The 26679-nt window shown below is 44.4% G+C and overlaps 4 non-coding genes across 4 annotated transcripts; 1 reads left to right on the forward strand and 3 right to left on the reverse strand.

The window, feature by feature from the left end:
• Positions 1 to 1814: 1814 nt before the first annotated feature.
• On the reverse strand, positions 1815 to 1902 carry trnap-cgg (transfer RNA proline (anticodon CGG)). Its single transcript is given in 2 exon segments — positions 1815 to 1850; positions 1867 to 1902. It is a non-coding gene; the product is annotated as a tRNA-Pro (tRNA).
• A 7907-nt stretch (positions 1903 to 9809) lies between these two features.
• Positions 9810 to 9897, reverse strand: trnap-cgg (transfer RNA proline (anticodon CGG)). Its single transcript is given in 2 exon segments — positions 9810 to 9845; positions 9862 to 9897. It is a non-coding gene; the product is annotated as a tRNA-Pro (tRNA).
• Positions 9898 to 14016: 4119 nt separating this feature from the next.
• On the reverse strand, positions 14017 to 14089 carry trnav-uac (transfer RNA valine (anticodon UAC)). The gene has a single exon. It is a non-coding gene; the product is annotated as a tRNA-Val (tRNA).
• Positions 14090 to 26243: 12154 nt separating this feature from the next.
• trnav-cac (transfer RNA valine (anticodon CAC)) lies at positions 26244 to 26316 on the forward strand. The gene has a single exon. It is a non-coding gene; the product is annotated as a tRNA-Val (tRNA).
• Positions 26317 to 26679: the final 363 nt, after the last annotated feature.

The raw sequence follows: 26679 nt of genomic DNA on the forward strand, positions 1-26679 counted from the left end.
GCAAATGGGTTCTGCCGAATGATTCAATATCAGAAATGTCTGCAATAGGATTCGAACACTATCTATAGTGACCTGAACACATCACCATGACCCCTCGGCCATCATTACTATTCACTGCCGTGTGTGGCCACCTGCAGGTTGATTTTGAACTTTTGTGCCCTGTCACATGAAATAAATCAGGGCAGCAGGCAGATCTCTGCCTGACACCGGGGAAAGAGTGAGACAGACCTTGGAGCAAGGGTCTGGTTATTGTCAAACAGCAAATGAAATATTAATTCTGGAAGAATAACATTGAAACGAAATGTGATCCTGACACCCAGAAACAAGTGCTAAGGCAAAAGGTTAAATGCTGCATCCCTTCCTGCAAAAAATTCCTTTCACAACCATTTTTCTGAACAAAACGTCACAAAACAAAAATGTTCCTTTCAAAGTCATTAAACTCCCGAATTTCCACGCCCCGCGACTCTCCTGAATCAGATGCATCTAGTTTTGCCGACTCCATCCATATCCCTTTGCTCCAAGGTCTGTCTCCCTGTTTCCCATGTGTCAGCCAGAGATCCGCCTGCTGCCCTCATTTATTTCACTCTCTAATATTCCAACAGCAGCCATGGTTGTGTGAAGGTTTGTATTCTGTTAATCGTCGCCAATTGTTGTGAAAAGTAGAACACCAAGAGGCTGAGTACTGTGAGCTAAACTTAGTGTGATCTTAGTCTTCTTTATTACAACTCCAGAGTGCCTGAACAACATGGCTGCCAACCTTTTAAACTGGCACTGCAGGTGTGGGCAGGTGACCATTAGGACTCCAACAGTCACGCCCTCTGGTGGCAAGTTTGACATAGTTACATACTTCACATAATTGTTATCATTAAGAAGTTATAATTCCAATGAATGCCTCAATAATCAGAAAGGAGCCTGGTTTGTAGGACAAGGCTACATATGAGGAAGGAGCGTAGTTAGATGACAAGGGAAGTGATACTCTGATGAAATGTTTGGAGAATAAAAAGAGTAAATACTGGAAACACTGAGCAGGCCAGGCAGCATCTGTGGAGACAGAAACAGAGTTAACGTTTCAGGTTAATGATCTTCCATCAGAGGTTGGGCAGTTGTGTTAGGTAATACTATTAAAAGTTTCAATTGTCACGAAGCAGGGGTAAGGAAAATATATAAAATGTGGCATTTGGAACAGATAGTTTAGAATCCGATTAATGTTTCATCAATTTGTACACCGAGCTGAAAACTGCAACGTGTTTGAGTTATTCAGCTAACATTCGCAAGGTTTGGGTGTAAATACTATTAAATGTATGTTTCATTATTGTCTGCTTAATAACTCTGACATTTAATGTTGTGGACCCTATTCCTGCACTGCGTGTGTTCCAGCTCTGTTTGGAGCACCGATCCCTTCAATCCGTCGCTTACAGGGACAGTTGGATTCACCGTTTCTTTGTTTGGTGAAATTTAAAAGATTGAAAGCGGCGCACATCAACCTGGTCACCTACTCACTAACCGCTACACGCTGGTCCCGTGAGGTGGATGCACAGTTACTGTTACAAGCTTGAACGCAGGTACAAGCAGAACTCATTCATAGAAAGTCCAAGTCCCTGAGGCACCTGATTTTTAGCACCAAACTCCTTCGCAACGAGTTGCGGTTCGTGTGGGGTGATTTGGGCACATCTTTCCCCACACGACAACACTTCAACACAACTCAACGGATGCAAAGCGCTTTGGGGCGTCATGAGTTCCTGAAAGGTGTTGTAGAAATGCAAGTCCTTCTTTGCAAAAGTTTGATGCAATTTCAAAATTCTTGGGTAAACTGAGGGCTCGTCCGGGATTTGAACCCGGGACCTCTCGCAAATTTCAAGCAATAACCCCGAAGCGAGAATCATACCCCTAGACCAACGAGCCAACTGCTTAATGATCGTGGCGATGAGGTGCAACCATTATTGAAACATTTTTAGTGTGTTGCTATTCTTGATCGGAGGAGCACATGAGATGGAATCAGTGACTTTGCTTTTTCGACCTGTCTTCTGAAGCACCGCACGGTCCAACTCCGAAAGTCAATGAGCTGTTGGGACGTTAGTGTATCCAGGCTGTGGGCGGTCACCCCGAGCGCAGCAGAGGGGTTTCTGCATTAGTTCTGGGTGCGGACAGTATATTTCCCCTTCTCCCTTCCTCTTGTCTATAACCCTGTGCTTTGGTTTCTCTATTTATTCCCCTGTCTCGGTTTCTCGTGATTAAAAGGGAACAAAAGATGAAATGGGTCACACTGTGGAACAATTTCTCTCACTCAAAGTTAGACACACTACCGTGGGCAGCACGTGGTCTAGGTAGGTAGCCGTTGATATTCAGCGTCACATATAAATATATTTAAATATATCGACATGTATCGTAACAGTTCCCTGTTGGTCGAGCGGTTAAGACCCGGCGGACTAACCTGGTTTCAATCCTCGATCAATTCATCGCATAAAAATAATTGAGGTCTGTGAGACGATTAATAATTGCTGTAATCACCATGAATACCAATATTTCTGTGACAGACCGAGCTGAAAGACTATCTGACTTCTCCTGTCCATTTCCGGGCATGTTTTCTGGGTTTAATTTTGTAAACTGGGTGAGTTCGCTGATCGCGGATAGAAAGGTCGGAGCCTCTGTGGCCCAACTGTGAGGATGTGGAAGTGAACACTGTGGCTGGGTGATCCCTGACATTTCTGTAAAGGGCAGCGGAGGAGAAGGATTGAGAACATTCAATGCAGGACAGAAGTTGTTTTAGGTGAGCCAACACACAATGCCGATCAGCACAGACGGAGCTCACTGGTCACCTCCCCTCTGTTGGGGTTATTGTACCTGAGGTTTCTGTAGTGTCGTGGTTATCACGTTTGCTTTACACGGGGAAGGTCCCTGATTCAATCCCGAGTTTAGTCTCCTGGCAAATGCTGCCTGACCTGCTGAGATTTCCAGCATTTGCTATTTTTCTCCTGGGCTCCCTTATTCCTTAATTGCTCTTCATTTCACTTCAATAAATAGATAACTTTGACTGAGAGAAAACGGATCCACCGGGGCGCTTTTGCGTGTGAGGCCAACGTGATATCCGCTGCACTGCAGCCCATCAAAAAGTGAGAAACCACTGAATATAAAGGATGAGCTGGTCAACGTGAAACCCTCCTTTCTTATTCAGCAGTGGCATGAACGGGAGTCAGACGCCACAAAGTTTAATTAAAGACAAAAATACAAGTAACACTTGCAAATCTTTTCAGTGTAAAATTATTTCACTTTATTTGAAATCCGACAGCATTGAATCTGAAAATACGCACGGTGGGATTTTATCTTCACAACTGATTTTATTTTGTGTGCACGATAGGAAAAACCGGTGCTGCTAAATTTGATAAAAGTTTCCCCAGATCCCTGAAGATTTTAACCAGAAAGCTAAAATACAGTGAGTAAAATGGGATATGGTTTTCGAGTTGAGATGCAAAGCACAGGCCAAATGATTGAAGTATGTAATGTACCTGAGTTAGCATTTGTTTGATTGTGCAAAAGTAGGTGAGAGGTTAATTAATGATGGTTTCCAGTGAAAGCAAGAGAAAAGTTTTCGAATAAACCATACGGTGACTGTCCGGTGAGCGCTGTTTGTGATACCTGGTGGGAATGGACGGGGATTTTCAAGCCCCTTGTATTGCAGAACCTTCAAAAATCTCCACTTCACTGTGTAGGTCTCATGGTGCAACGGTAGTGTGTCTGACTCTTGCGTATTCAAATCACGTTAGGGTCAGTGATTTTTTGGATATTTTTCTTCCAGAATTAACATTTCATTTGCTGTTTGACAATAACCAGACCCTTGCTCCAAGGTCTCTCTCACTGTTTCCCCGGTGTCAGGCAGAGATACATCTGCTGCCCTCAATTATTTCATGCCACAGGACACAAAATTTCAAATCAATCTGCAGGTGGCCACACACAGCAGTGAGTCGCCAGGATGGCCGAGCGGTCGAAGGTGCTATGTTCAGTTCAAAATCTATCTTGAAGACAAGGGTCCAAATGCCACTCCTGGTGTTTATTATTTTTAATCCTTCAGCAGAAACAAAAAACACCTTTGTTAATATTGAACCATTAATGTCAATTATTTCATTTATTCTAATCTTTAATTAATCAATGATCACGGCAGGTTGCGATACGGGGACTTTTCACGTGTTAAGCGAATGTGATAACCACTACAATACGTAAACACTGCAATTGACACAATGCGAGGAACATAATCAGCGCTTTAACCTACACAGCTGGCCGATACTTCAGGAGCTGGTTTTACGGTGGAATGACGGTGCTATATTTTGGAAGGCTGTGAGTGTGGTAGGAATTGATCTCGTGTTTCCCAGACTTTACACATCGGAACAGGAGCTGGCCATTTAGCAGCGAGTGGTTAGGATCAGGAATGTACGGCTTGAGACTTTCTGGCCTGAGGTATGAAGGTGGTGCTCAGGAATAAGGTGAAAGGTTGAATCTTCTGCACTGACTCTCTTTAACAAACTCCAGCACCAGGTCAGACGGAAATGTGAAGCGAGCAGCTGAACAGCTGAATCCCACTTTGAAGGAGTTGGCCGTGGTGACAAACAAATGTTTTCCGTTTAATGATAATTATTGTTAGAATTGGAATTCAAGCTGAACACATGTGTTGAGGAGACAGTGACCTGAACACAGCACCTTCGACCGCCCGGCCATCCTGACTATTCAGCGCTGTGTGTGGCCACCTGCAGGTTGATTTTGAACTTTTGTGTCCTGTCACATGAAATAAATGAGGGCTGCAGGCGTATCTCTGCCTGACACCGGGGAAACAGTGAGACAGACCTTGGAGCAAGGGTCTGGTTATTGCCAAACAGAAAAGGAAATATTAATTCTGGAAGTACAATATCCAAAAGAGCAATACCCCAACATGATTTCAACACACAACCTGTTGATCTGGAGTCAGACACACTACCGTTGCACCACGAGGCCTACACAGGGAGCTGGAGATGTTCATCTATATGAAGGTTCTGCAATACAAGGGACTTTAAAATCCCTGCCCATTCCCACCAGGTATCAAAAGCAGCGCTCAGCTGACAGTCACCGGATGGTTTGTTCGAAAACATTTCTCTTGCTTTCACGGGAAACCATCATTAATTAACCCCTCACCTTCTTTACACAATCAAACAAATGCTAACTCAGGGACACTCCATACTTCAATCATTTGGCCTGTGCTTTGGGGAGCGGGCAGGGAAATGGACCTGATTCCATTATCAAATCAGCCATGATTGTATTAAATGGTGGAGCAGGCTCGAGGGGCCGTATGGCCCACTCCTGCTCCTATTTCTCATGATCTTATGTTCTTTTGCATGTTAACCCATTTTACTCAATGTATTTTAGCTTTCTGGTTGAAAGTGTTCATTGCCGATGACACCACGAATCTGGGGCAACTTTTATCAAATTTATCAGCACCGATTATTCCTACCGTGCACACAAAATACAATCAGCAGTCAAGATAAAATCCCACCGTGTGTATTTTCAGATTCAACGCAGCAGCATTTCAAATAAAGTGAAAGAATTTTACACTGAAAAGATTTGCAAGTGTTACTTGTATTTGTGTCTTTAATTAAATTTTGTGACGTCTGACTCCCGTTCATGCCACTGCTGAATAAAAAAGGAGGGTTTGACATTGACCAGACTGCACTGCCCCTGATATTTGTCCGCTCATCCTTTATATTCAGTGGTTTCTCGCCCTTTGATGGGCTGCAGTGTAGCGGATATCACGTTGGCCTCACACGCAAAAGGTCCCCGGTGGATCAATTTTCTCTCACTCAAAGTTATCGATTTATTGGTGAAATAAAGAGCAAATAAAGAATAAGGGAGCCCTTTTGCCAGGAGAATTAATAGCAAATAAAAACAGCAAATGCTGGAAATCTCTGCAGGCCAGGCAACATTTGCAGAGAGACGAAACTCGCCTCCGATTGTTCATCCACAGCAAGTTTAAATATAATGTTTTTGCCGGGGATTGAACCAGGGACTTTGCACGTGTAAAGCAAACGTGATAACCACTACACTACAGAAACCTCTTGTACAACAGCCCCCACAGCGAGGAGCTGACCAGTGAGCTCCCTCTGTGCTGATCGGGAATGTGTTGGCTCACCTGAAACAACTTCTGTCCCACACTGAATGTTCTCAATCCTTCTCCTCCGCTGCCCTTTACAGAAATGTCACGGATCACCCAGCCACCGTGTTCACTTCCACATCCTCACAGTGGGGCCACAGAAGCTCCTACCATCTCCCCGCGATCAGCGAACTCACCCAGTTTACAAAATTAATCCCCAAACACGTGCCCGGCCAAGTGCAGGAGAAGCCAGATAGTCTGCAAGCTCGGTCTATCACAGAAAGTATTGGTATTCAGGGTGATTACAGCAATTATTAATCGTCTCACAGACCTCAATTATTTTTATGCGATGAATTGATCGAGGATTTAAACCAGGTTCGTGCGCCGGGTCTTAACCCCTCGACCACCAGGGAACAGCTACGATACATGTTAAACCAGGTTAGTGCACCGGGTCTTAACCCCTCGACCACCAGGGAATAGTTACGATGCATGTCGATATATTTATATATATTTATATATGAACCTGAAGATCAATGGCTACCTACCTAGACCTCGTGGCGCCCACGGTAGTGCGTCTAACTTTGAGTGAGAGAAACGGTTCCGCAGTGACACCTGTCATGTGTTCTACATGGTTACAGCTTGTACTATTACAAGGTGTGCCACCAGAGGGCACTGCAGTAGGAGACTTATAGCTTACCTGCACAGGTGTGCCTGGCCTAGTATAAATGGCAGGCCACCAATAAAGGTTATCAATAAAGGACTCAGGTCACTGCAGTTAAAGAACGACACATTGTCTCGTGGAGTCATTATCAGAGCATTTGAAGGTATTACCTGGGAGCCCAAAGCCTCAGAAACTGGAAATTCTACCAGAGCGTCGAAGTCATGCTGTAGGTGCCTGGGACAACACATTGCTCAAAATTGTCCACACGTGAAGACAGAGTCTTTCTTCGACAGAAAGACTGGGCATCTTACGAAGGCCTGCCGCCTGAAGGGTAAACCTGTTGTTAAAGCTATGAGTCCAGCGTTCAAAGCTCTGAATCGAAATCCCAAGAGACTTCATAGTATGGAAGACCAACATCAGGACGAGGAGATGTTAAGTTACACATCATCAGGAGCACGAGTTTAACGGACAGTGATTCGTAAAGCATTTAAATCCACATAGATGTTGCTGGATTCAAGCTACCAATGGAAATTGACACGGGTGCATCCGTGAGTGTAATACCGGAGTCACTGTACCGCGAAAAATTGCGTGATTTCCAACTGGAGAAACCCAAGATAGAGCTGCCAGGCTACTCGGGAGAGTAAATTCCTGTGGTTGGTCATATCACTGTACCAATCGGTGAAATATAAAGATTAATTTCAGAACTTGCCTCGAATAGTAGTGAAAACAGACAAGTCTGCCTTACAAGGAAAAAAATTGATTAAGCTCAATGAAGCTGGATTGTAGTCAGATTTTCTGTGTGGAAGCGAGATTTTCATCAACGGATGAGGTTGTCAAGAAGTATCCAAAGGTGTTCTGCGAAACGGACAGTCCGATCCAAGGCTTCATGGCGAGTGTCAGGGTACAGAAGGACGCTAGATTGGTTTACGACAAGCCCCGTTCCGTAACATATGCACTCAAGGAGAAAGTTGAGCATGAACTCAAAAAACTAGAAGGTGTTAACCATTACACTGCGGAAACATCTCCACTTTCAGCACCAGATTAACAAAATTAAACCCAATGAGATCGGGAGAAAAGTTCCTCACATGCTCAGGGCAAAATAATTAATTGTCGTTCTACAAAAGAATGAACAAATTTCAGCACCAGGTCAGAATGAAATGTTCAACGAGCAGGTGGACTGCTGAATCGCACTTTTAAGGAGTTGGTGGTGACAAAGCAAATGGGTTCTGCCTCATGATTCAAAATAAGAAATGTCTGCAATAGGATTCGAAAACCATCTATAGTGACCTGAACACATCACCTTGGACCACTCGGCCATCATTACTATTCAGTGCTGTGTCGCCTCCTGCAGGTTGATTTTGAACTTTTGTGTCCTGTCACATGAAATCAATCAGGGCAACAGGCGGTTCTCTGCCTGACATCGGGGAAAGAGTGAGACAGACCTTGGAGCAAGGGTCTGGTTATTGTCAAACAGCAAATGAAATATTAATTCTGGAAGAATAACATTGAAACGAAATGTGATCCTGACACCCAGAAACAAGTGCTAAGGCAAAAGGTGAAATGCTGCATCCCTTCCTGCAAAAAGTTCCTTTCACAAACATTTCTCTGAACAAAACGGCACAAAAGAAAATGTTCCTTTGAAAGTCATTAAACTCCCGAATTTCCACGCCCCGCAACTCTCCTGAATCAGATGCCTCAAGTTTTGCCGACTCCATCCATATCCCTTTGCTCCAAGGTCTGTCTCCCTGTTTCCCCGGTGTCAGGCAGAGATCCGCCTGCTGCCCTCATTTATTTCACTCTCTATGAATCTCTGTAATATTCCAACAGCAGCCATGGTTGTGTGAAGGTTTGTATTCTGTTAATCGTCGCCAATTGTTGTGAAAAGTAGAACACCAGGAGGCTGAGTACTGTGAGCTAAACTTAGTGTGATCTTAGTCTTCTTTATTACAACTCCAGAGTGCCTGAACAACATGGCAGCCAACCTTTTATACTGGCCCTGCAGGTGTGGGCAGGTGACCATTCGGACTCCAACAGTCACGCCCTCTGTTGGCATGTCTGACATAGTTCCATACTTCACATAATTGTTATCGTTTAGAAGTTATAATCCCAATGAATGCCTGAATCATCAGATAGGAGCCTGGTTTGTAGGACAAGGCTACATATCAGGAAGGAGCGTATTTAAATGACGAGGGAAGTGATACTCTGATGATAAGTTTGGAGACTAAAAAGAGTAAATACTGGAAACACTGAACAGGCCAAGCAGCATCTGTGGAGAGAGAAACAGTGTTAACGTTTCAGGTTAATGACCTTCCATCAGAAGTTGGGCAGTTGTGTTAGGTAATACTATTAAAAGTTTCAATTTCACGAAGCAGGGGTAAGGAAAAGATATAAAATGTGGCATTTGGAACAGATAGTTTAGAATCCGATTAATGTTTGATCAATGTGTACACCGAGCTTGGAACTGTAACGTGTTTGATTTATTCGGCTAACATTCGCAAAGTTTGGGTGTAAGTACTATTAAGTGTATGTTTAATTATTGTCTGCTTAATAACTCTGACATTTAATGTTGCGGACCCTATTCCTGCACTGCGTGTGTTCCAGCTCTGTTTGGAGCACCGATCCCTTCTATCCGTCGCTTACAGGGACAGTTGGATTCACCGTTTCTTTGTTTGGTGAAATTTAAAAGATTGAAAGCAGCGTACATCAACCTGGTCACCTTCTCACTAACCGCTACACGCTGCTCCCGTGAGATGGAAGCACAGTTACTGTTACAAGCTTGAACGCAGGTGCAAGCAGAACTCATTCATAGAAAGTCCAAGTCCCTGAGGCACCTGATTTTTTGCACCAAACTCCTTCGCAAAGAGTTGCGGTTCGTGTGGGGTGATATGGGCATATCTTTCCCCACACGACAACACTTCAAACATAACTCAACGGATGCAAAGCGCTTTGGGGCGTCATGAGTTCCTGAAAGGTGTTGCAGAAATGCAAGTCCTTCTTTGCAAAAGTTTGATGCAATTTCAAAATTCTTGGTTAAACTGAGGGCTCATCCGGGATTTGAACCCGGGACCTCTCGCAAATTTTAAGCAATAACCCCGAAGCGAGAATCATACCCCTAGACCAACGAGCCAACTGCTTAATGAACGTGGCGATGAGGTGCAACCATTATTGAAACATTTTTAATGTGTTGCTATTCTTGATCGGAGGAGCACATGAGATGTAATCAGTGACTTTGCTTTTTCGACCTGTCTTCTGAAGCACCGCACGATCCAACTCCGAAAGTCAATGAGCTGTTGGGACGTTAGTGTATCCATGCTGTGGGTGGTCACCACGAGCACAGCAGAGGGGTTTCTGCATTAGTTCTGGGTGGGGACAGTATCTTTCCCCTTCTCTCTTCCTCTTGTCTATAACCCTGTGCTTTGTTTTCTCTATTTATTCCCCTGTCTCGGTTTCTAGTGATTAAAAGGGCACAAATGATGAAATGGGTCACACTGTGGAACAATTTCTCTCACTCAAAGTTAGACACACTACCGTGGGCAGCACGAGGTCTAGGTAGGTAGCCGTTGATATTCAGGGTCACATATAAATATATATAAATATATCGACATGTATCGTAACAGTTCCCTGTTGGTCGAGCGGTTAAGACCCGGCGGACTAACCTGCTTTCAATCCTCGATCAATTCATCGCATAAAAATAATTGAGGTCTGTGAGACGATTAATAATTGCTGTAACCACCATGAATACCAATATTTCTGTGATAGACCGAGCTTACAGACTATCTGACTTCTCCTGTCCATTTCCGGGCATGTATTCCGGGTTTAATTTTGTAAACTGGGTGAGTTCGCTGATCGCGGATAGAAAGGTCGGAGCCTCTGTGGCCCCACTGTGAGGATGTGGAAGTGAACACTGTGGCTGGGTGATCCCTGACATTTCTGTAAAGGGCAGCGGAGGAGAAGGATTGAGAACATTCAATGCAGGACAGAAGTTGTTTTAGGTGAGCCAACACACAATGCCGATCAGCACAGACGGAGCTCACTGGTCACCTCCCCTCTGTTGGGGTTATTGTACCTGAGGTTTCTGTAGTGTAGTGGTTATCACGTTCGCTTTGCACGGGGAAGGTTCCTGATTCAATCCCGAGTTTAGTCTCCTGGCAAATGCTGCCTGACCTGCTGAGATTTCCAGCATTTGCTATTTTTCTCCTGGGCACCCTTATTCCTTAATTGCACTTCATTTCACTTCAATAAATAGATAACTTTGACTGAGAGAAAACGGATCCACCGGGGACCTTTTGCGTGTGAGGCCAACGTGATATCCGCTGCACTGCAGCCCATCAAAAAGTGAGAAACCACTGAATATAAAGGATGAGCTGGTCAACGTGCAACCCTCCTTTCTTATTCAGCAGTGGCATGAACGGGAGTCAGACGCCACAAAGTTTAATTAAAGACAAAAATACAAGTAACACTTGCAAATCTTTTCAGTGTAAAATTCTTTCACTTTATTTGAAATCCGACAGCATTGAATCTGAAAATACGCACGGTGGGATTGTATCTTCACTACTGATTTTATTTTGTGTGCACGATAAGAAAAACCGGTGCAGCTAAATTTGATAAAAGTTTCCCCAGATCCCTGAAGACTTTGAACCAGAAAGCTAAAATACAGTGAGTAAAATGGGATATGGTTTTCGAGTTGAGATGCAAAGCACAGGCCAAATGATTGAAGTATGGAATGTACCTGAGTTAGCATTTGTTTGATTGTGCAAAAGTAGGTGAGAGGTTAATTAATGATGGTTTCCAGTGAAAGCAAGAGAAAAGTTTTCGAATAAACCATACGGTGACTGTCCGGTGAGCGCTGTTTGTGATACCTGGTGGGAATGGACGGGGATTTTCAAGCCCCTTGTATTGCAGAACCTTCATATAGACAAAAATCTCCAGTTTACTGTGTAGGTCTCATGGTGCAGCGGTAGTGTGTCTGACTCTTGATCAGAAGGTTGCGTATTCAAATCACGTTAGGGGCAGTGTTTTTTTGGATATTTTTCTACCAGAATTAACATTTCATTTGCTGTTTGACAATAACCAGACCCTTGCTCCAAGGTCTGTCTCACTGTTTCCCCGGTGTCAGGCAGAGATACAACTGCTGCCCTCAATTATTTCATGCCACAGGACACAACATTTCAAATCAATCTGCAGGTGGCCACACACAGCAGTGAGTCGCCAGGATGGCCGAGCGGTCGAAGGTGCTATGTTCAGTTCAAAATCTATCTTGAAGACAAGGATCCAAATGCCACTTCTGGTGTTTATTATTTTTAGTCATTAAGCAGAAACAAAAAACAACTTTGTCAATATTGAACCATTAATGTCAATTATTTCATTTTTTCTAATCTTGAATTGATCAATGATCACGGCCGGTTGCGATACGGGGACTTTTCACGTGTTAAGCGAATGTGATAACCACTACACTACGTAAACACTGCAATTGCCCCAATGCGAGGAACATAATCAGCGCTTTATCCTACACAGCTGGCCGATACTTCAGGAGCTGGTTTTACGAGAATGGAATGACGGTGCTATATTTTGGAAGGCTGTGAGTGTGTTAGGAATTGATCTCGTGTTTCCCAGACTTTACACATCGGAACAGGAGCTGGCCATTTAGCAGCGAGTGGTTAGGATCAGGAATGTACGGCTTGAGACTTTCTGGCCTGAGATATGAAGGTGGTGCTCAGGGATAAGGTGAAAGGTTGAATCTTCTGCACTGACTCTCTTTAACAAACTCCAGCACCAGGTCAGACGGAAATGTGAAGCGAGCAGCTGAACAGCTGAATCCCACTTTGAAGGAGTTGGCCGTGGTGACAAACAAATGTGTTCCGTTTGATGATAATTATTGTTAGAATTGGAATTCAAGCTGAACACACGTGTTGAGGAGACAGTGACCTGAACACAGCACCTTCGACCGCCCGGCCATCCTGACTATTCAGCGCTGTGTGTGGCCACCTGCAGGTTGATTTTGAACTTTTGTGTCCTGTCACATGAAATAAATGAGGGCTGCAGGCGTATCTCTGCCTGACACCGGGGAAACAGTGAGACAGACCTTGGAGCAAGGGTCTGGTTATTGCCAAACAGCAAAGGAAATATTAATTCTGAAAGAACAATATCCAAAAGAGCAATACCCCAACATGATTTCAACACACAACCTGTTGATCTGGAGTCAGACACACTACCGTTGCACCACGAGGCCGACACAGTGAGCTGGAGATGTTCATCTATATGAAGGTTCTGCAATACAAGGGACTTTAAAATCCCTGACCATTCCCACCAGGTATCAAAAGCAGCGCTCAGCTGACAGTCACCGGATGGTTTGTTCGAAAACTTTTCTCTTGCTTTCACGGGAAACCATCATTAATTAACCCCTCACCTTCTTTACACAATCAAACAAATGCTAACCAGGGACACTCCATACTTCAATCATTTGGCCTGTGCTTTGGGGAGCGGGCAGGGAAATGGACCTGAGTCCATTATCAAATCAGGCATGATTGTGTTAAATGGTGGAGCAGGCTCGAGGGGCCGTAAGGCCCACTCCTGCTCCTATTTCTCATGATCTTATGTTCTTTTGCATGTTAACCCATTTTACTCAATGTATTTTAGCTTTCTGGTTGAAAGTGTTCATTGCCGATGACACCACGAATCTGGGGCAACTTTTATCAAATTTATCAGCACCGATTATTCCTACCGTGCACACAAAATACAATCAGTAGTGAAGATAAAATCCCACCGTGTGTATTTTCAGATTCAACGCAGCAGCATTTCAAATAAAGTGAAAGAATTTTACACTGAAAAGATTTGCAAGTGTTACTTGTATTTGTGTCTTTAATTAAACTTTGTGGCGTCTGACTCCCGTTCATGCCACTGCTGAATAAGAAAGGAGGGTTTGACATTGACCAGACTGCACTGCCCCTGATATTTGTCAGCTCATCCTTTATATTCAGTGGTTTCTCGCCTTTTGATGGGCTGCAGTGTAGCGGATATCACGTTGGCCTCACACGCAAAAGGTCCCCGGTGGATCCATTTTCTCTCACTCAAAGTTATAGATTTATTGGTGAAATAAAGAGCAAATAATGAATAAGGGAGCCCTTTTGCCAGGAGAATTAATAGCAAATAAAAATAGCAAATGCTGGAAATCTCTGCAGGCCAGGCAGCATTTGCAGAGAGACTAAACTCGCCTCCGATTGTTCATCCACAGCAAGTTAAAATACAATGTTTCTGCCTGGGATTGAACCAGGGACTTTGCACCTGTAAAGCAAACGTGATAACCACTACACTACAGAAACCTATTGTACAACAGCCCCCACAGCGAGGAGCTGACCAGTGAGCTCCCTCTGTGCTGATCGGGAATGTGTTGGCTCACCTGAAACAACTTCTGTCCCACACTGAATGTTCTCAATCCTTCTCCTCCGCTGCCCTTCACAGAAATGTCACGGATCACCCAGCCACCGTGTTCACTTCCACATCCTCACAGTGGGGCCACAGAAGCTCCTACCATCTCCCCGCGATCAGCGAACTCACCCAGTTTAAAAAATTAAACCCCAAACACGTGACCGGCCAAGTGCAGGAGAAGCCAGATAGTCTGCAAGCTCGGTCTATCACAGAATGTATTGGTATTCATGGTGATTACAGCAATTATTAATCGTCTCACAGACCTCAATTATTTTTATGCGATGAATTGATCGAGGATTTAAACCAGGTTCGTGCGCCGGGTCTTAACCCCTCGACCACCAGGGAACAGCTACGATACATGTCAAACCAGGTTAGTGACCCGGGTCTTAACCCCTCGACCACCAGGGAATAGTTACGATGCATGTCGATATATTTATATATATTTATATATGAACCTGAAGGTCAATGGCTACCTACCTAGACCTCGTGGCGCCCACGGTAGTGCGTCTAACTTTGAGTGAGAGAAACGGTTCCACAGTGACACCTGTCATGTGTTCTGCATGGTTACAGCTTGTACTATTACAAGGTGTGCCACCAGAGGGCACTGCAGTGGGAGACTTGTAGCTTACCTGCACAGGTGTGCCTGGCCTAGTATAGAAGGCAGGCCACCAATAAAGGTTATCAATAAAGGACTCAGGTCACTGCAGTTAAAGAACGACACATTGTCTCGTGGAGTCATTATCATAGCATTTGAAGGTATTACAAGGGAGTCCAAAGCCTCAGAAACTGAAAATTCTACAAGAGCGTCGAAGTCATGCTGTAGGTGCCTGGGACAACACATTGCTCAAAGTTGTCCACACGTGAAGACAGAGTGTTTCTTCGACAGAAAGACTGGGCATCTTACGAAGGCATGCCGCCCGAAGGGTAAACCTGTTGTTAAAGCGATGAGTCCAGCGTTCAAAGCTCTGAGTCGAAATCCCAAGAGACTTCATAGTATGGAAGACCAACATCAGGACGAGGAGATGTTAGAGTTACACATCATCAGGAGCACGAGTTTAACGGACAGTGATTCGTAAAGCATTTAAATCCACATAGATGTTGCTGGTTTCAAGATACCAATGGAAATTGACACGGGTGCATCCGTGAGTGTAATACCGGAGTCACTGTACCGCGACAAATTTCGTGATTTCCAACTGGAGAAACCCAAGATAGAGCTGCCAGGCTACTCGGGAGAGTAAATTCCTGTGGTTGGTCATATCACTGTACCAATCGGTGAAATATAAAGATTAATTTCAGAACTTGCCTCGAATAGTAGTGAAAACAGACAAGTCTGCCTTACAAGGAAGAAATTGATTAAGCTCAATGAAGCTGGATTGTAGTCAGATTTTCTGTGTGGAAGCGAGATTTTCATCAACGGATGAGGTTGTCAAGAAGTATCCAAAGGTGTTCTGCGAAACGGACAGTCCGATCCAAGGCTTCATGGCGAGTGTCAGGGTACAGAAGGACGCTAGATTGCTTTATGACAAGCCCCGTTCCGTACCATATGCACTCAAGGAGAAAGTTGAGCATGAACTCAAAAAACTAGAAGGTGTTAACCATTACACTGCGGAAACAGCTCCACTTTCAGCACCAGATTAACAAAATTAAACCCAATGAGATCGGCAGAAAAGTTCCTCACATGCTCAGGGCAAAATAAATAATTGTCGTTCTACAAAAGAATGAACAAATTTCAGCACCAGGTCAGAATGAAATGTTCAACGAGCAGGTGGACTGCTGAATCGCACTTTTAAGCAGTTGTTGTTGACAAAGCAAATGGGTTCTGCCTCATGATTCATTATAAGAAATGTCTGCAATAGGATTCGAACACTATCTATAGTGACCTGAACACATCACCTTGGACCACTCGGCCATCATTACTATTCAGTGCTGTGTCACCACCTGCAGGTTGATTTTGAACTTTTGTGTCCTGTCACATGAAATAAATCAGGGCAACAGGCGGTTCTCTGCCTGACATCGGGGAAAGAGTGAGACAGACCTTGGAGCAAGGGTCTGGTTATTGTCAAACAGCAAATGAAATATTAATTCTGGAAGAATAACATTGAAACGAAATGTGATCCTGACACCCAGAAACAAGTGCTAAGGCAAAAGGTGAAATGCTGCATCCCTTCCTGCAAAAAATTCCTTTCACAAACATTTCTCTGAACAAAACGGCACAAAAAAAAATGTTCCTTTCAAAGTCATTAAACTCCCGAATTTCCACGCCCCGCAACTCTCCTGAATCTAATGCCTCAAGTTTTGCCGACTCCATCCATATCCCTTTGCTCCAAGGTCTGTCTCCCTGTTTCCCCGGTGTCAGGCAGAGATCCGCCTGCTGCCCTCATTTATTTCACTCTCTATGAATCTCTGTAATATTCCAACAGCAGCCATGGTTGTGTGAAGGTTTGTATTCTGTTAATCGTCGCCAATTGTTGTGAAAAGTAGAACACCAGGAGGCTGAGTACTGTGAGCTAAACTTAGTGTGATCTTAGTCTTCTTTATTACAACTCCAGAGTGCCTGAACAACATGGCAGCCAACCTTTTATACTGGCCCTGCAGGTGTGGGCAGGTGACCATTCGGACTCCAACAGTCACGCCCTCTGTTGGCAAGTATGACATAGTTACATACTTCACAAAATTGTTATCGTTAAGAAGTTATAATTCCAATGAATGCCTGAATCATCAGAAAGGAGCCTGGTTTGTAGGACAAGGCTACATATCAGGAAGGAGTGTAGTTAGATGACAAGGGAAGTGATACTCTGATGATAAGTTTGGAGACTAAAAAGAGTAATTACTGGAAACACTGAGCAGGCCAAGCAGCATCTCTGGAGAGAGAAACAGTGTTAACGTTTCAGGTTAATGACCTTCCATCAGAAGTTGGGCAGTTGTGTTAGGTAATGCTATTAAAAGTTTCAATTTCACGAAGCAGGGGTAAGGAAAATATATAAAATGTGGCATTTGGAACAGATGGTTTAGAATCCGATTAATGTTTGATCAATGTGTACACCGAGCTTGGAACTGTAACGTGTTTGAGTTATTCGGCTAACATTCGCAAAGTTTGGGTGTAAGTACTATTAAGTGTATGTTTAATTATTGTCTGCTTAATAACTCTGACATTTAATGTTGCGGACCCTATTCCTGCACTGCGTGTGTTCCAGCTCTGTTTGGAGCACCGATCCCTTCTATCCGTCGCTTACAGGGACAGTTGGATTCACCGTTTCTTTGTTTGGTGAAATTTAAAAGATTGAAAGCGGCGCACATCAACCTGGTCACCTTCTCACTAACCGCTACACGCTGCTCCCGTGAGATGGAAGCATAGTTACTGTTACAAGCTTGAACGCAGGTACAAGCAGAACTCATTCATAGAAAGTCCAAGTCCCTGAGGCACCTGATTTTTTGCACCAAACTCCTTCGCAAAGAGTTGCGGTTCGTGTGGGGTGATATGGGCACATCTTTCCCCACACGACAACACTTCAAACATAACTCAACGGATGCAAAGCGCTTTGGGGCGTCATGAGTTCCTGAAAGCTGTTGCAGAAATGCAAGTCCTTCTTTGCAAAAGTTTGATGCAATTTCAAAATGCTTGGCTAAACCGAGGGCTTGTCTGGTATGTGAACCCGGGACCTCTCGCAAATTTCAAGCAATAACCCCGAAGCGAGAATCATACCCCTAGACCAACGAGCCAACTGTTCGATAAATGTGGAGATAAGGTGTAACCATTATTGAAACATTTTTAGTGTGGTTGCTATTCTTGATCGGAGGAGCACATGAGATGGAATCAGTGACTTTGCTTTTACGACCTGTCTTCTGAAGCACCGCACTGTCCAACACCGACAGTCAATGAGCTGTTGGGACGTTAGTGTATCCAGGCTGTGGGCGGTCACTCCGAGCACAGAAAAGGCGTTTCTGCATTACTTCTGGGTGGGGACAATATCTTTCCCGTTCTCTCTTCCTGTTGTCTATAACCCTGTGCTTTGGTTTCTCTATTTATTCCCGTGTCACAGTTTCTAGTGTTTAAAAGGGAGCAAAAGATGAAATGTGTGTCACTGTAGAACAATTTATCTCACTCAAAGTTAGACACACTACCGTGGGCAGCACGAGGTCTAAGTAGGTAGCCGTTGAAATTCAGGTTCACATATAAATATATATAAATATATCGACATGTATCGTAACTGTTCACTGGTGGTTGAGCGGTTAAGACTCGGCGGACCAACCTGGTTTCAATCCTCAATCAATTCATCGCATAAAAATAATTGAGTTCTTTGAGACGATTAATAATTGCTGTAACCACCATGAATACAAATGCTTTCTGTGATAGACCGAGTTCACAGACTATTTGGCTTCTCCTGCCCTTTGCCGGGCACGTATTCGGGTTTAATTTTGTAAACTGGGTGAGTTCGCTGATCGCGGATAGAAAGGTAGGAGCCTCTGTGGCCCCATTGTGAGGATGTGGAAGTGAACACGGTGGCTGGGTGATCCCTGACATTTCTGTAAAGGGCAGCGGAGGAGAAGGATTGAGAACTTTCAGTGTGGGACAGAAGTTGTTTCAGGTGAGCCGACACACAATGCCGATCAGCACAGAGGAAGCTCACTGGTCACCTCCCCTCTGTTGGGGTTATTGTACCAGAGGTTTCTGTAGTGTAGTGGTTATCACGTTTGCTTTACACGGGAAAAGTCCCTGGTTTAATCACGTGTTTCGTCTCCTGGCAAATGCTGTCTGACCTGCTGAGATTTCCATCATTTGCTATTTATTCTCCTGGTAAAAGGGCTCCCTTATTCCTTAATTGCACTTTATTTCACTTCAATAAATAGATAACTTTGACTGAGAGAAAACGAATCCACCGGGGACCTTTTGCGTGTGAGGCCAACGTGATATCCGCTGTACTGCAGCCCATCAAAGGATGAGAAACCACTGAACAAAAAGAATGAGCTGGTCATCGTCAAACCCTCCTTTCTTATTCAACAGTGGCATGAACGGGAGTCAGACGCCACAAAGTTTAATTAAAGACACAAATACATGTAACACTTGCAAATCTTTTCAGTGTAAAATTCTCTCACTTTATTTGAAATCCGACAGCATTGAATCTGAAAATACGCACGGTGGGATTTTATCTTCACGACTGATTTTATTTTGTGTGCATGATAGGAAAAACCGGTGCTGCTAAATTTGATAAAAGTTGCCCCAGATCCCTGAAGACTTTGAACCAGAAAGCTAAAATATAGTGAGTAAAATGGGATATGGCTTTCGAGTTAAGATGTAAAGCACAGGCCAAATGATTGAAGTATGGAATGTCCCTGAGTTAGCATTTGTTTCATTGTGCAAAAGAAGGTGAGGGGTTAATTAATGATGGTTTCCCGTGAAAGCAAGAGAAAGGTTTTCGAGCAAACCATTCGGTCACTGTCCGGTGAGCGCTCTTTGTGATACCTGGTGGGAATGGGCGGGGATGTTAAAGCCCCTTGTATTGCAGAACCTTCATGCAGACGAACATCTCCAGCTCACTGTGTAGGTCTCATGGTGCAACGGTAGTGTGTCTGATTCCAAATTAGAAGGTTGCGTTTTCAAATCACGTTAGGGTCAGTGTTTTTTTTGGATATTTTTCTTCCAGAATTAATATTTCATTTGCTGTTTGACAATAACCAGAACCTTGCTGTAATGTCTGTCTCACTGTTTCCCCGGTATCAGTCAGAGATACGCCTGCTGCCCTTATTTATTTCATGTGACATGACACAAAAGTTCAAAATCAACCTGCAGGTGGCCACACAAAGCACTGCATAGTCTGGATGGCCGAGCGGTCTAAGCTGCTGTGTTCAAATTGCAGTTTTCTCTGAAGGTGAGGGTTCGAATCCCACTTGTGACTTTTCTGATCTTTAAGCGGAACCCATTTGTTTTGTCATCACCAACTCCTTAAAAGTGCAATTCAGCAGTCCACGTGCTCGCTTAACATTTCCCTCTGACCTCGTGCTGAAGTTTGTTCATTCTTTTGTGGACCATCAATCAGATATTTTGCCCTGAGCATGTGAGGAACATTTATCCCGATCTCATTGGGTTTAATTTTGGTAATCTGGTGCTGAAAGGGGAGATGTTTCCGAAGTGTAACGGTTAACACGTTCGCCTCACACGCGAAAGCACCTCGGACGGAAATATTTTCTGGAGCTTTATCATGCATGTTCAGAGAAGAGTTTGTTCTCCTGTGAAAGGTCAAGAGATCAAAAGAACGTAAGAGTTAGGAACAGGAGTCAGCTATTAGGCCCATTTTCAAGTTTTCAAGATCTTTCCGCCCGGTTTCGGACCGGGGACCTTTCGTGTGTGAGGCGAATGTGATAACTACTACACTTCGGAAACACTATGATAGAATCTATCACAGGATAAAACCACAGCTCTAACCTATACAGCTAGCCGAGAATTCAGGAACTTGTTTCAAGAGAATAGAATGAGGGTGCTATATTTAAGAAGGCTGTAAGTGTGGCCTTCGAAAGCGTGGACCATTTTCCACGCCTCGGGAACCTACTATCAACAAGGGCAGACATCGAAGACGAGGTTCAACACCGCCTCCAGTGTGCCAGCACAGCCTTCGATCACCTGAGGAGGAGAGTGTTTGAAGACCAGGACCTCAAATCTGGCAACAAGCTTATGGTGTGCAGGGCGGTGGTGATAACTGCCCCGCGGTATGGAACCGAGACATGGACTATATACAGCAGACATCTCAAATCACTGGAGAAATACCACCAGGGCTGTCTCCGCAAGATCCTGCAAATCCCCTGGGAGGACAGACGCACCACCATCAGTGTTCTCGATCAGACAACATCCCCAGCATTGAAGCACTGACCACACTCGACCAGCTCCGTTGGGCTTGCCACATTGTCCACATGCCCAACACGAGACTCGCTAAGCAAACGCTCCACTCAGAACTCCGATACGGTAAGCGAGCCCCAGGTGGGCAGAAGAAACGTTTCGGGCACACCCTCAAAGCCTCCCTGATAAAATGCAACATCCCCACCGGCACCTGGGAGTCCTTGTTCCTCGGGTTGAGTTGCCTGTGCTGCATGATCCGTGCCGGATCGATCATCCTCTGCCACGTGTTATGTCACAGCACGTTTGCACATTCACTGGAGGTACCCCATCGTTGTGCAGCCTTTGCACACGTAGTGCTTGAATCGATATTGATGGGCCCGAGGATTATCCCCGCAGCACCAACACGGTGCTAATAGATTCACATCGATCCCCGATGGCGGACTCTGAGTCATCACAAGTCTTGCAGCCACAGACGTTTCGACCCTGCCATATGCATTTCGGCCTGCTAGCGACATCATTTTATGCACAGTACTTGCCGATGAGCTTCGATGTTGAGAAGATATCTGTTTGGTGTTATCGTCCGTGGCCATGCATGCCTGGGCGATCGCGATGGCCCTGCTCTGGTCTCGGGTTTCAGCAGCCAGCAGCTTTCGAAGAATGACCTCGTGGCTGATGCCCAGCACGTAAAAGTCTCACAGCATTTGCCCCAACGCAGCTCCAAAATAGCAAAGTCCCGCGAGCTGTCTCAGGTCGGTGAAATAATCCGCCAGGTCCTGGTCCCCGGAGCGATGGTGCGTGTAAAAACGATATCTGGCCATGAGGATACTCTCCTTCGGCTTTAGGTAGTCCCAAACCAGTGTGCACAACGCTGAATATTCCTTCTCCTTTGGTTTTGTCGGTGTGAGCAGATTCTTGATGAGGCTGTATATTTTCGGCCCACAGATGGTGAGGAGAACCGCCCTGTGCTCCGCCACGTTAGTGTCTCCTTCCAGCTCGTTGGCCACAAAGTACAGGTCGAGCTGCTCGACGAAGGCTTCCCAATCATCATCCTCTTTGGATCTCTCTGATATTCCAACAGCAGCCATGGTTGCGTGAAAATTCGAATTCTGTTACTCGTCGCCAATTGTTGTGCAGAGAAAAACTCACCGAGGCTGAGTTCTGTGAGCTAAATTTCGTGTGATCTTAGTCTTCTTTATTACAACTGCAGTGTGCCTGAACTACATGGCAGCCAACCTTTTATACTGGCCCTGTTCGTGTGGGCAGGTGACCATTAGGACTCCAACAGTCGCGCGCTCTGGTGGCAAGTATTACATCGTTACATACTTCACATAATTGTTATCATTAAGAAGTTAGAATTCCAATGAATGCCTGAATCATCCGAAAGGAGCCTGGTTTGTAGGACAAGGCTACATATCAGGAAGGAGTGTAGTTAGATGACAAGTGAAGTGATATTCTGATTATAAGTTTGGAGAATAAAAAGAGTAAATGCTGGAAACTCTGAGCAGGTCAGGCAGCATCTGTGGAGAGAGAAACAGAGTTAACGTTTCAGGTTAATGACATTCCATCAGAAGTTGGGCACTTGTGTTAGGTAATACTATTAAAAGTTTAAATTGTCACGTAGCAGGGGTAAGGAAAAGATATAAAATGTGCCATTTGGAACAGATAGTTTAGAATCCGATTAATGTTTGATCAATTTGGACACCGAGCTGGAAACTGCAACGTGTTTGAGTTCTTTGGCTAACATTCGCTTGGTTTGTCTGTAAGTACTGTTAAGTGTATGTTTAAATATTGTCTGCTTAATAACTTTGATATTTGATGTTGCGGACCCTATTCCTGCACTGTGCGTGTTCCAGCTCTGTTTGGAGCAGCGATCCCTTCAATCCGTCGCTTACAGGGACAGTTGGATTCACCGTTTCTTTGTTTGGTGAAATTTCAAAGATTGAAAGCGGCGCACATCAACCTGGTCACCTACTCACTAACCGCTACACACTGATCCCGTGAGATGGAAGCCCAGTTACTGTTTCAATCTCGAACGCAGGTACAAGCAAAACTCATTCACAGAAAGTCCAATCCCTGAGGCACCTGATTATTTGCACCGAACTCCTTCGCAAAGAGTTGCAGTTCGTGTGGGGTGATTTTGGCACATCTTTCCCCACAATACAACACTTCAACACTTCAAACATAACTCAACGGCTATAAAGCGCTTTGGGGCGTCATGAGTTCCTGAAAAGTGTTGAAGAAATGCAAGACCTTCTTTGCAAAAGTTCGATGCAATTTCAAAATTCTTGGGTAAATTGAGGGCTCGTCCAGGATTTGAATCCGGGACCTCTCGCAAATTTCAAGTATCAACCCCGAAAAAATTATCATAACCCTAGACCAACGAGCCAACTGTGCAGCAAATGTGAAGATAAGGTGTAACCATTATTGGAGCATTTTTAGTGTGTTGCTCTTCTTGATTGGAGGAGCACATGAGACGGAATCAGTGACTTTGCTTTTTCGAGCTGTCCTCTGAAGCACCGCACAGTCCCACTCCGACAGTCAATGAGCTGTTGGGACGTTAGAGTATCCAGGCTGTGGATGGTCCCCCCGATCGCAGCAGAGGGGTTTCTGCATTTGTTCTGGGTGGGGACAGTATTTTTCCCCTTCGCTCTTCCTCTTGTCTATAACCCTGTGCTTTGGTTTCTCTATTTATTCCCCTGTCTCAGTTTCTAGTGTTTAAAAGTGAACAAAAGATGAGATGGGTGTCACTGTGGAACAATTTCTCTCACAAAGTTAGACACACTACCGTTGCACCACGAGGTCTAGGTAGGTAGCCGTTGATATTCAGGGTCATATATAAATATATATATGTATATCGACATGTATCGGAACTGTTCCCTGGTGGTCGAGCGGTTAAGACCCGCCGGACTAACCTGCTTTCAATCCTCGATCAATTCATCGCATAAAAATAATTGAGGTCTGTGAGACGATTAATAATTCCTGTAATCACCATAAATACCAATACTGTCATGTATCTCACACTACTGTACATAACTACCTTACCATGCCATACATGACTGTAACTAGAGATGACCTGTAACCACAAACTTACCTTACCACCAGGGGTGCATTTGCAGAGACACTGGATACCTTTCCCAGACAGGTATATAAGGATAGGTCTCAGGCAAGTGTGGCATTCGAGAGCTGTGTAATAAAGGTGCAGCTCCAGAGTGAACTTGACTTCAGTATGTGCCTCGTGTGAGTCTGTATTACAGGGTCAGGACTTTTCAGTGGCGACGAGCTACGGGATTACAGAATCCACAGAATGGCGACCAACGGCTCAGATGAAAAATACAATGCTGGAGATAATTGGGAGGACTTTATAGAAAGGCTCCAGCAAAGCTTTGTAACCAAAGACTGGTTCGGCGACAATAAGGCAGACAAGAGAAGAGCCCATCTCTTGACAAGCTGCGGCTCGAAAACATACGCTTTAATGAAGGACCTGCTGGCACACGAGAAACCAGCAAGCAAGCCGTTTGAAGAATTGATCACACTGGTAAGAGACCACCTGTGCCAGCAAGCAGCCTACACATGCAAGCTACCTCGGACCCGTGCCAAAGCTCCCCGTACATCGAGCACAGGCTCAGGAAAACCCCGGGGGAGAGGATATCCCGGTAACTGGGCGTTCCAGCGACACTGAACAAGTGCCCGTTTTGAAACTTTCCAGTGTAATAACTTGCAACTTGAACATCCAACAGTCAGGATGGCCGAGCGGTCTAAGGCGTTGGTTCAGGTTACTGTCTCCTCCGGAGGCGTGGGTTCAAATCCCAATCCTGACATTCAGTGTTTTTAATGAAAACTCATTTGTTTGTACACCACTCTGAAGTGCTTTGGGACATCCATCGAACTGAATAAAATGACGCATTTCAATTACAAACAGTGATATCAAAGTTACTTCTCACACCGGGAATCGATCCTGGGTGGCTGTAGCGAATGGAATGGTTTTGCGAAGCATTGCAATGTGCACTCTAAATATCTCGCACTGCTCATTTAAAAACACGGTTAAAATTTGTTTCAGTGCATAAGAAGGCAGGCTCGAACGGCCAAATGGCCGACTCCTGCTCCTGGTTTTTGTGTTCTTGTACAGAGCACAGAATAAATGATTAAATGATCAACTCTCCCTCAGTTCGCACTTCTTTCATTGTGCAAAAGAAGATTATGGGTTTATTAATGATGTTTTCCTGTGAAAGCACCAAAAAAGTTTAAGGAAAATAATTCATCCAACGTGGGGTTTGTACTCACAACCCTGAGATTAACAGTCTCATACTCTACCGACTGAGCTAGTCAGGACTGCATAAGTTGCATCTCCCTGTCACTGATCGCTGCCAGGGATCTGTTGGCTCCGCACCATGGATGTATCTCGAAATTCAAACCTCGAAACTGGTTCTCCTGATTTCCAAGCCCCTTGTATTGTAGAACCTTCATTTCGACGAACATCTCCACCGCACTGTGTAGGCCTCGTGGCGCAACGGTAGTGTGTCTGACGGTAAATCCGAAAATTTTGTGTTCCAATCAGGTCGGGGTCACTGTTCTTTCAGACATTTGTTTTCCAGAATTAATAGTTCCTTTGAAGTTTGGCAATAACCAGACCCTTGCTCCAAGGTCTCTCTCACTATTTTCCCGGTGTCAGGCAGAGATACGCCTGCTGCCCTCATTTATTTCACATAAAAGGACACAAAAGTTCAACATCAACCTGCAGATGGCCACACACAGCACTGAATAGTCAGAATGGCCTGACTATTATCCCTACCACAGTGGATAACCTCATATTTCCCACATTATACTCCACCTGACAAATTACTGCCCAGCCACTGAGCCTATCGATATCGCTTTGCAGATTGTTTGTGTCCTCCTCACAACTTGCTTTCCCACCGATCTTTGGATCACCATGGCTACATTACCAACATGCAGAGCACAGAACCAATTATTGACCGACTGACTTTCCCTCAGTTAGCATTTCTTTCATTGTGCAAAAGCAGATTATCGATTCCTTAACGATGTTATACCATGAAAGCAAAATAAAAATTAAACGAAAATAATTTGCACACTTGAAAGGAATATTTTATTTTGGTGCAGTTCCGGTCAGAGAGATGTTGTGAAAGGAACTTTTTGCAGAGAGAGGGATTGAGTATTGCAGATTGCTGCTGTACATTTCTCTCTGGGCTTGGCATTAGCTGCTGGTTTCTGTAGTGTAGCGGTCATCACATTCGCCTCACACACGAAAGGTTCCCGGTTCAAACCCGGGTGGAAACATTATTTCTGAAACAAAAATTAGTTTTAAATGTTCATTGTTCATGTGACAATGGCCTCCTTCCGTGCTGTTAACTTCTCTGATTCCATGGTGAGCAATGAACATTTAAAACCAGTCTCCTAAAATACAGAGTGTGTAAAATCAGAAAAGGAATAAAACTTCCTCAATGATTCAAGTTTCACAAATTATTAAAATTAAGTTGTTTAAGTTTCGACTGTCACTCAGTGATCATGTTAGCATTTATTTCATTCTGCTAAATAATGCTATCGGTTAATACCAGCAAATACAAGCCGCATTTCAAACCCGGAAACAACTCATTCATTATTCACCCTTCCCAGTTCCAGTGCACAGAGGGTTATTCATCC

The sequence above is a fragment of the Pristiophorus japonicus genome, unplaced genomic scaffold, assembly GCF_044704955.1.
Source record: "Pristiophorus japonicus isolate sPriJap1 unplaced genomic scaffold, sPriJap1.hap1 HAP1_SCAFFOLD_109, whole genome shotgun sequence".
Lineage (NCBI taxonomy): Eukaryota > Metazoa > Chordata > Chondrichthyes > Pristiophoridae > Pristiophorus > Pristiophorus japonicus.